The sequence below is a fragment of the Haemaphysalis longicornis genome, unplaced genomic scaffold (assembly GCF_048455015.1).
Source record: "Haemaphysalis longicornis isolate Haplotype H1 unplaced genomic scaffold, Haemaphysalis longicornis Haplotype H1 scaffold_19, whole genome shotgun sequence".
Lineage (NCBI taxonomy): Eukaryota > Metazoa > Arthropoda > Arachnida > Ixodida > Ixodidae > Haemaphysalis > Haemaphysalis longicornis.
In genome coordinates, this window is record NW_027526288.1 from 6126393 (window position 1) to 6135760 (window position 9368).

The following is a 9368-nucleotide window of genomic DNA, read 5'->3' on the forward strand; positions in this document are numbered from 1 at the left end:
TTCCGTAGGTTGGCTCTAGTGCGCCCGTAAACCGACACATATAATAAGTACCGTCTGATTGAACGAAACATAGCCATACTATATTGGCGCGGGCATAATTCTCCATTCGGCCTACCTGCCTGTGTCTTTTTCTGAGGCTAGTTAGTGAAAAGATAAGAAGGTTCAGGATGCGCCTACGGACGCTCCGCCAGGTGCCGCCGAACACGGATGCGTACTCCCTGTGCACCAGCAGTTTCTACGGGACATAAAGGTTTTTTCGATGCGCCGGCTGTCAAAATCGAGTGCATTTAAAGTCTTTCCTCTGGCCGGATAAAGGGCTGCCCATGCTGGAGTGCTAGGAGTGGCGGTATACATGAGACAAGTGTGAGTGTGCCACCATTTCTCCTAAGCGTACCACGACATAGGCTTGACCAACGGAGCCTAAGGAGCCTCGGCGCGTTCTCCTAGCCTACCGGGCGCGACGACGGCGGCACCCAACCCATCCCGTCATCCTAGGTGAATGACCGAACCGGTCGAGCAGGCTCTTCTGCGTGGCCTTCCCGTCCGCTCGCTCGAAGGAACGGAGCCCCAATGACCACACTGGGATCTCAGATTGCCATGAGGAACGCTGGGCAAGAGCACATGACAATGACGTATAGTCTTACCTGTGGACGTACAGGGCCCGGAGCGTCGACTATTATTCGCAAAGACGATGGAGCCTGGAGCGCTGTCTGAAGAAATTCCCGGACTTAGCTTCACCGCTACGTGATCTCCCTTCGACCATCGATGCCTGCTGCTCCGTCGAGTGTGTCACAACGGCTGCCTCACACGATAGTGATGGCAACTGTCCTGCCGTCAGAGCTTTAGTATACAGTAGTCATTCATGTGAACAGAGCATCGAATACAGTGACAATCGAGATTTACGACGCCCAACACGCCCGATGCATCTTGCAAATAGCGTCCATTGGAGTATTGCTAAGTGACACGACTGCGTCCACAGTGTACCAAGCCCCTTTTAAAGGCATTTGTCGTGGTGTCACCTGCCTAGTCTACCTGTCAGAGACAGTAGCATACCTACGGGGATTTCTACAATCGGGGAGCCACCACATCACTGCTGCTCGTCTCATGGGAAAGCAAGAAGCTGCAAGAAGCCGCAGAAAACTGCTCTGCTTTCGACCGCTCTAGCAAGTTGCGCGCTTTCGTTCTCGGCCGCTATGATGTCCGCTGAAACCCGGTGCACAGCGTGCGTACAGCGCTGCGACTCGGCACGCGCGCATAGGAGCTCATGCCACACTTTGCCACACTGTTGGTCAGCGAACCCCAGGGGGTGATTTCGTTCTCGTTTCCAGCTGTCAAGGCCAATCTAGGTACGGGCGGCCCGGTCTCAGAAGACGGCTCACCCCGAGGCAACACCCGAATCGCTACGTGCTCAGCTGGCCGTTGCTAGACATCGAGTAGCTGAGTTGGAGGTGGAACACTAGCGACTCCCTCAGTTGCGGCGTCGTCGTTAAGCTGAGCTGCACCGTGAAAATTGTTTAGTGTCTCGACTTCCGGCTCTGCCCCAGGGTAGCTCAGTTCTGAACTCGCGTCCGGAGAAACACCTTCCGTTTTAACGGACTTGTGTTGCCTCCTTTCTCTAACGTCGCGGTTTAGAATTTACTGCGGAACGTCGTTAGCCTGCGAACTGCGCGCGGTCGGGTCGGTAGCCGTCTTCAAGGCGTCCCGTGAATTTGAGCACACCGTACACAACACTGGCTCATCTCCTCTCTCAGTAGGAACCTTACAAACAGTGGACTTACGCTGCCTTCTGTCGTGAGCCTGCGGAAATGCCTCAACTGCGCTATCTCTCTGACTCTTGCCGTTCCTCTCACAGGTGGCGACACTATTCTTACTTAAGCCCTTCGCAGTGAGCTCAGCTGATTGTTTGCGCGGAAGGGCTTCGAAAATCTGACCCTGTTTGCGTAACAGCTGATCAGAACTGTAACAGACCGGACTATCTGCTAGCGGCATTCGCCCTAGGCGATATCGCCTCGTCCTCCTGTCCCCCCTTCCGTCTGCTTTACTTTCCTTCCGGGCTTTCTTTCCCCCTTCCCCGCTGTGAACACGGCTACTTAAGTGCAGCAAATAAACGGCCGGGGGTCTTTCGTCTTGGCAAGGCCCAGCCAAATGTTGATCGTCGCCTTGTCTGTCAACCAAAACATTACAGACCTGTTCGATAATAGCTGTATTCTAGAAGACGTTGTGGGGATACTGCTGCCCCCTGCGTGACAAGTTAACCAATTCTGATGCTGACTTTAGCAATCGGCAGGCGCACGTTCCGTGCTGCTACGGCCGGCTTCACCCGAACACTCTGTCCCGTCAGCTGATCTGGTTAAACGTAAGAAGGGTGGACCATGTCTACCGTCGCCGCGGAGTCACGAAGAACTCGACATGGTTTACCGTTGACGACGAGGTCACGTACATACGGCTCCAGAAACTGCCTGCTGTCCTCACTCCTATCTAGCACGTGGAAGACGAGTTTGCCCTTCCTGCAACTCGCAGCGAAGTGCCCCATCTCGCCGCAGTTGTAACACGCAGCCTGTTTGAGCGCTTCAAAATCATTTTTTCGGCACTGCTCCTCGGCATCAGCGCTCTTTTTGTTTTCCCAGTCGGTTTGACTACCCGAGAAAACTACTTTGGTAGCTCCACCATCGTCCTGGGGAGCTCTGCCTTTCGGCACTGACTTGTCAGGTCTCGCCCTGAACTCTTTTTGGCTGTGTTTGGGCCCCTCCGCACCTCGACGTGCGACGAACTCGTCGGCTAGCTGAGCTGCATGATCCACACTATTTACCCCTGGCCTATCTTGTACCCAGAGTCTGAAATTTTCTTGTAGACGGCGGTAAAACTGCTCGAGACCAAAACCCTCAACTACCTTGTCGTGCTCTTCCAAAGCCTTGGCTTATTTGAGCCACTCTTCCATATTACCCCTAAGCTTAAAGGCCAACTCCGAGTACGACTCCCCCTTAGCTTTGTCGGCTTCACGGAACTTCTGGCGAAATGCCTCTACCGACAGCCTGTACTTACGAAGGAGGCTCGACTTCGCTTCCTCCTTGGGCAAGCGAGCCATCACGTCGGATGCCGCACCTGGCAAAAGCGTAAGCAGCTTTTGTGGCTGGAGTCTCGGCTAAACTGGGCCCTATCGCAAGTACGCTCGAAATAGACCGAAAAACGACCAATGTTTTCTTCCACCTTTAAGGGTCGCATTAGGTCGCTCATTCGCAACGTAGGTCGCTCAGTCGCCGCGGACTGCTATCTGCTGTCACTCTCACGCCTAGATCGAGATGCCTCGTTGTCTAGACGCTTCATTTCCAGCTCATGCTGTCGCTCGAGTTGACGTTTTCTTTCCTCGCATTGAACATCCGGCTCACGTTCCTGTTTCTGCCACTCGAGCTCGAGTGCTCGCTTCTCCTCGCTTTCTGCCTCTGCAGCTTGGCGTTTAGCGGTGTATCTGTCATTGATAAGCTCAATGCATTCTGACAGCTCGTCATCGTCAGCTCCAACAGCTAGTATAGCCTGTATCACCTCTGCCTTTCTCAGCGTGTCCGAAACATCCAAGAGTAACTTTTTTGCAAGCTTCAACAACTGCTATTTTTTCAACGCTTTCTAAATCATAGCCGGTCTAGAGTACTGCTTTCCCACTGCTCCAAAATTGTTTTTCGCGAATAACCCACGCGCCAAAAGAACACGCCCTACCAGCTATCCTCTAAGACTGGTAAAACTCAGTGAAGAAAAGTCCCGCGCTCACCATTCATCGCCGTGAATTTTGCGAAGTCCGGACTCGCCTTGACGTCCGTGGTGTTGGATCTCGCACTGCTGGCTCCAGGTGTTACGAAGTTGCCATCCGACCACTGCCAACCAGTTGTTTCGACGTTGTCATCCCACCGCTGACAACCCGTTGCTGCATAAAGGAAGGCGTACCCGAGCCGAGCTCCATCACCTCCGACATGCGTGTAGTAGCGTGTTGAAGCGAGCAGCCAGCTAATGTTGCTGCCTTGAAGAAGACCAGAAGCCGAAGGCAAACGTAACTGGTTTACTGCATGGCGAGAGGTGAGCCAAAGCCAAAGGACAATGCCCCGACAGGCGAGCCACAGGACAGGACCCGAGCAGAGTGACAGCATTGATTCACTGCTCAAACAGGGATGAACTACAGCGCTTGGGAGGGTCTTATTTTTACCCATAACGATAACGGTCAAACAAGCGTTCCTTCAGATTGTGCATACGACGCGAACGGCACGGACACACACAAAAATATTTCCAGCGTTCGTGAGCGGTCGGTAGTAGCGGCGCACGCTGAGTCCGAGAGAGGAAGGAGAGGTGGTCTCTGCAGCGGTTTCAGCGTCCTTCGGGAAACTTGAAGCATGCCTCGTCTGTAACCACCGAAGTTTGAATCACGCCAATAGTGAGGCGCCTACCATCTCGACATGCAGAAGCTTGTTTGAATCCGTCGGCTGCAAGCGTGAGTCACCGACAGGGAGGCCTGCTTGGAAGGCGCACGTAATGAAGGCTTCGCCACACAGCCGAGGAGTGTTACACAAAGCACAGCGGCGGGCTGATTCGTAACAGGGTACATCCTATCCCAAAGGTGGCGCGCCTCGGACAGCATGGCCTTCGCATATAGGCAAATAGCTACAACACATAAACTATTCAGGCACTTCAATCAAGAATACAGTAGATGGAGCGACTTATTTTCCGGATAGCCAACCGCAATCACGGCCTAAATGAGGGAATGCACTGTACCTAGTGAAAGCCTTCATCATTAGCCGCATGAAATACGTGGCTTGATGTCTGGATCTCAAGAAAATTGAGAGATACATACTAGACTGCATTATCCGCAGTTTATAAACAGTCCTTAGGCGTCCCTATCACAGGTTTCACGGGACGATTCCTAGGTATAGGTGTCCACAACTCTCGATGATCTTGTGGATGTGCAGTGCATTACGAAACTTCAATGCCTCGCCGGGTGTACGACAGGCCGCAACATTCTCGAGCACTTAACCAACACGTACTTTACACAGCACGGAGAAAAGGTGGCGCTAACGGACGATAAGAGGATGCATATACACACCCCCTTTTCTTTTAGAACAATCTCGAACCACGCCCTGCACGTCAGCAAACCTTACTACGCCGCCGTCTTAATTAGTAACGCGGTCGGTGCGTCCGACTACCCAGACTAGGAAACCGTGACCATCGCACTCGTTGAACAAAAGGCTAACTCTGTTTTTTTAATCAAATCGGCACAATTCACCAGGAAACTACGGGAGAAAGGACCATTGCACTAGCACTCTCTTTCACATCTGCCAAGATAATAGACACAAACTGCAAAACAACCTTCCATAATTTTGCTATGGTTACAATCTCCCCAGAAGCTGAGCGCAAACTCTGCTGATACGAGGGTTCCAACTTACCTCATGTCCAACTGTTATGAGCGCCAGCCCATTTATCCTTGCCGGGAAACGAGCACGCTCATGAGGCGGCCCGAGGGTATAGGTGCCAGGAACAACTCGACTCTTCGGAGCATGCAATCAACATGGGGGGCAGCGAGAGGATATTCGCATATACGGAAAAAAGCAATCTCTACTTGTTAGGCCGCCTCAAATACCCGGAGCCACATCCATTCCTGACTCTGTAGGTATCTGCGGCACGGGAGCTTTTACAGGCTAACAGACTCTTCAATCCAGCTGCCTAATCCGATTGTATCCCAACCTCTGTAAAGACTCCTGTCAGAGGTGAGCCGTGATAGCTAACCTCCAGCATATCATCTTATCCATCCCTCAGCAACCCATCGTACAACACCCACATCACAGAGATTTATCATAAATGATTTGGAGCAGCGCGAGGCAGAGTTGCTCAGCTTCGCCGCAGAGTCCCAACTACGACTCATGCGACTGGCTGATGATGCCGTTATGGCCCACGGGATCCAGCCCGCCATATCATGGGGAAGAACCTGCAGAACATCCCATTCCACCCCCTCCTCCCAGGTTTTGGGTACATTAATGTTTATTCATTCACGCACTCAGCATGCGCGCATGAGCCAGTGGAAAAAAGCGAGAAATAAAACATTGATTGAGTGTAGGGTTTAACGCACCGAAGCAACTTAGGCGATGAGGCGAGCCGTAGTGGAGGGCTCCGGATTAATTTTGAACACCTGGGGATCTTTAACGCCCGTCGAAATCTCGCACACACGGGCGTTTTTTGCTTTTCATCTCCATCAGAAAAGCGGCCCCCGCGGCCGGGAATCGAACCCGCAACCTGGTGCTCAGCAACACAACACCTTAGCACAACGGGTTAGAAATACAAAGACGAAACGTGCTTATTTTAGCAGTGGCATCGTCAGTGATTGCGGGAACAAGTTCGCGCTTTGAATAAATGCCATTTAGTCTTCTGTAATGAGTTCATCACTATAATATTTAAGCTGCTTTCCCCCAAAATCTTTCACTCCGCCTACCGCTAAACACTTTCTTATTAAGGTTTCTCTCCCAGATTTGAACGTATATGCAAAATAAGCTTTCAAGATTAGTGAGTGCATTCACCTTCAAACTGAAGCTACGAGCCACTTTACTAGACCAAATCCTTGCGTGGTTTCACAGCAGTAAGCGACGACATACAGAGGCCCATAAAAAGTGTAAAGAAATGAAAAGGCTCAATCAGCCGAAATGGTATCAAATATACCTTTAACCATAGAAAACTAGAAAGTTGTTTTATCAAATAAAAGAAACGTTAATCAAAAAGCAAATCACAAGAAAGCGACACAAGGCAGAAAACCTACCAAATTGGGGTTGAAGCCATGCATACTAACGTTATAGGAACGGCGCACCTACTATCTCCTTTAAACAGTCGGAAGTGGGTGCTCCCCACAGTTCTCCGGCGAAATCTTCGGAGGAATACCTGCCTGGGCCTTGAACATACAAAGAAATGCCCAACCACTGCTGAATTAAACGCCGCACTCTATCCTTGCTCCGCGATTAATTTGATAAGGAAAAAGCGCCCGCCTACCGCCGCCTACAAACCAACACATAAACACACGATACCCTCCTCCACTCCATACATCCTGCTCCCTACTCCGCCACATGAAACTTCAGCCGTGACCCTTGCTCACAGTGCCACATGACCTAGCCGTACTCCCATAATCCTTCGCTTGTACCCATACTCTCCCCGGGACATCCGTAGCCGGAAGGCAGCTAGTCACTTTGGACCCCGGTTATCAGCTTAAGCTTGTAAAAAGGGTCCGCCTGGCAACTACCACTCGAACACTTCTGCATTAACAAGAACTCTCAACGCCCTGTGTGAAAATTAACGAACTGCTGGTTTTATTAAAGTTTACTCCTCTTCCTGCTCGGCAAGGCCTTTGCAGTAAAACTGCAAAAAACGGAACAATTTTTTTCTCATCATTGAGTTGGTCTTCCACGACTTTTTACCACTGCCCTCTGTCGCCATTCTGAGGCGCTATTGCCCTTAAGCACCACTTGGTGGCTAAACATGACTTTCTCGATGTCTTCAAATGCGTGTATTTGAGAATGCCCTTCAAATTCAAATTTAAGACGCTCTTTTTCTTTTGACACTGTAACGCAGATCAGCCATCTTAAAACAGCTGCTCCGGCTTAAATTTCCTTTCAATGCTCTTCACTGAAATACAGGTTGGTTCTTTATGAAATGCTGCCGAAATCACGCATTATTTTGTTGTTCATACTACTGATGAAAATCACGTAATTTTCAAGAGGAAGAAGACCTTCTGAGGCATAAATTTATTAAAATTTCCCTTGCTCTTCATGCCGGTAACATGGTCACGACCGTTGATAATGGGGCCACAAATATGTATGCCCATACATTTCGCCGCGTATTTTTTACTATGCCTCAGGGACTACCTGGTTCCTCGGGAGGGGGCTTAATACTACATCATAGTTATCGAAAAATCTACAAGTTATGTTGTGTCCTGAATGATCGTTTCATGCACAACTGGCTAAAGCTTTGCATCGGAAATGAACAGCAGAGACCCGTGCACAAAGCTCAATAAAATATAACGCTTGCAACCTAGCTGGCGCACACGAATACCCAATTTTTAAAAAAAATCGCAAACATCGATTCATAAAACCACCGAAAAAAACTTGACTACGGTCTGTTCGTTTCCGTGATACGATTCCTGCTAGCAGAATTTCACCCTTACAGGTACACTCTCATACGGAGATAATAGAGAACCCCAAAAGTCCCTGAATATTACTTCAGGACAGACTATTTCACTTCGCTTGATACACGATAAGATCTTTTCCATCTCGAAGAAGTTCTGTGGCGCTGTTTAGGCCGAAACTCAAAATTCAGTGGTAAAGCTTCTTTTGACGTCAAATATGGCATAGAATAAATAAGGACAGTGACAATGATGAAACAAATGCATATAATTTTTTTATGTTTTTTATTGTGGCGCTGCTATCAGAAGTGTGCAAACTTTTACACTATTCAAGTCTTAAATAGGAATTATCCAGCGCAGGCAACAATTTTCTCCGCTTAAAAACGTATTGCTGTTGCCAAGCCGCAGCAAGACAAGTTACCTTAGCAATGGTTGAAGGTGATGTGATCCATTGACAAGGTTGTCATGCTCATGCAGCAACGGTCTGTGCTAAATACACCTTCAGCGTCGATGGTATATCAGCATGCCGCTGTAGGGTATTGTCCCGTTCTGCCTTTTGTTGATTGTTTCCTTGATTTCTTGATTGTTTCCAGCTGGAAGGATACCCTGGAAATGATACCGTCTGCTGTAATGGCGGCTGCACAACCGTAGGCCTATGCTGGGATGTCGATAGGCGCTGAATGCCGCTCTAGTGCACTTTAAGTTCCAAGTGAATATTTACAATCATATTAAGGAGTCAACAAATCCTCCGGGTAACAAAGTATTTATCTATAGAAAATTCCAAACAATACTTTGTGTGCCGGCTTTCTGAACTGTTAAATAAATTGGATTCAATTCGTTTCAAAAGCTTTTTGATTCTGTTGTACCACTTCGTAGAAAACTGGCAATGTACGATTGCCGAAGAATATGCACTACAAGCTGTCCAAAGTTTCTTAAAATGTTTGACTCCACGCACACACAAAACTTGCGCCGCTAAATTAAAAACTCCGAATAAGGAAAGCTTCTTATTCATCACTTCATTCCATAGTATCATCAAAGTGTCTGTGACTGTATGCATGCTGACTTGAAATGTATTTATTCGGTGCCACCTCAGTCTAAAACAAATGATACTTTAATACCATTAACAAACGTCCCCGTACGCTTCAATATTTTTACCGTGCTACTAGCCCATGGGTTGCCACGCACTTCCCAGGCAGCACAAGCATGTGCGGCCAATCGTTGCCCAAAGAAC

General features: G+C 49.1%; 1 long non-coding RNA gene across 2 annotated transcripts in view; it reads left to right on the plus strand.

Moving 5' to 3' along the window:
- Positions 1–8932, plus strand: part of LOC144166750 (uncharacterized) — a 74341-nt gene extending 65409 nt beyond the window's left edge. For both annotated transcript variants that reach the window (XR_013321756.1, XR_013321755.1), the window contains exon 4: positions 8731–8932. This is a non-coding gene — a long non-coding RNA (uncharacterized LOC144166750). The remainder of the gene's footprint in view (positions 1–8730) is intronic.
- Positions 8933–9368: the final 436 nt, after the last annotated feature.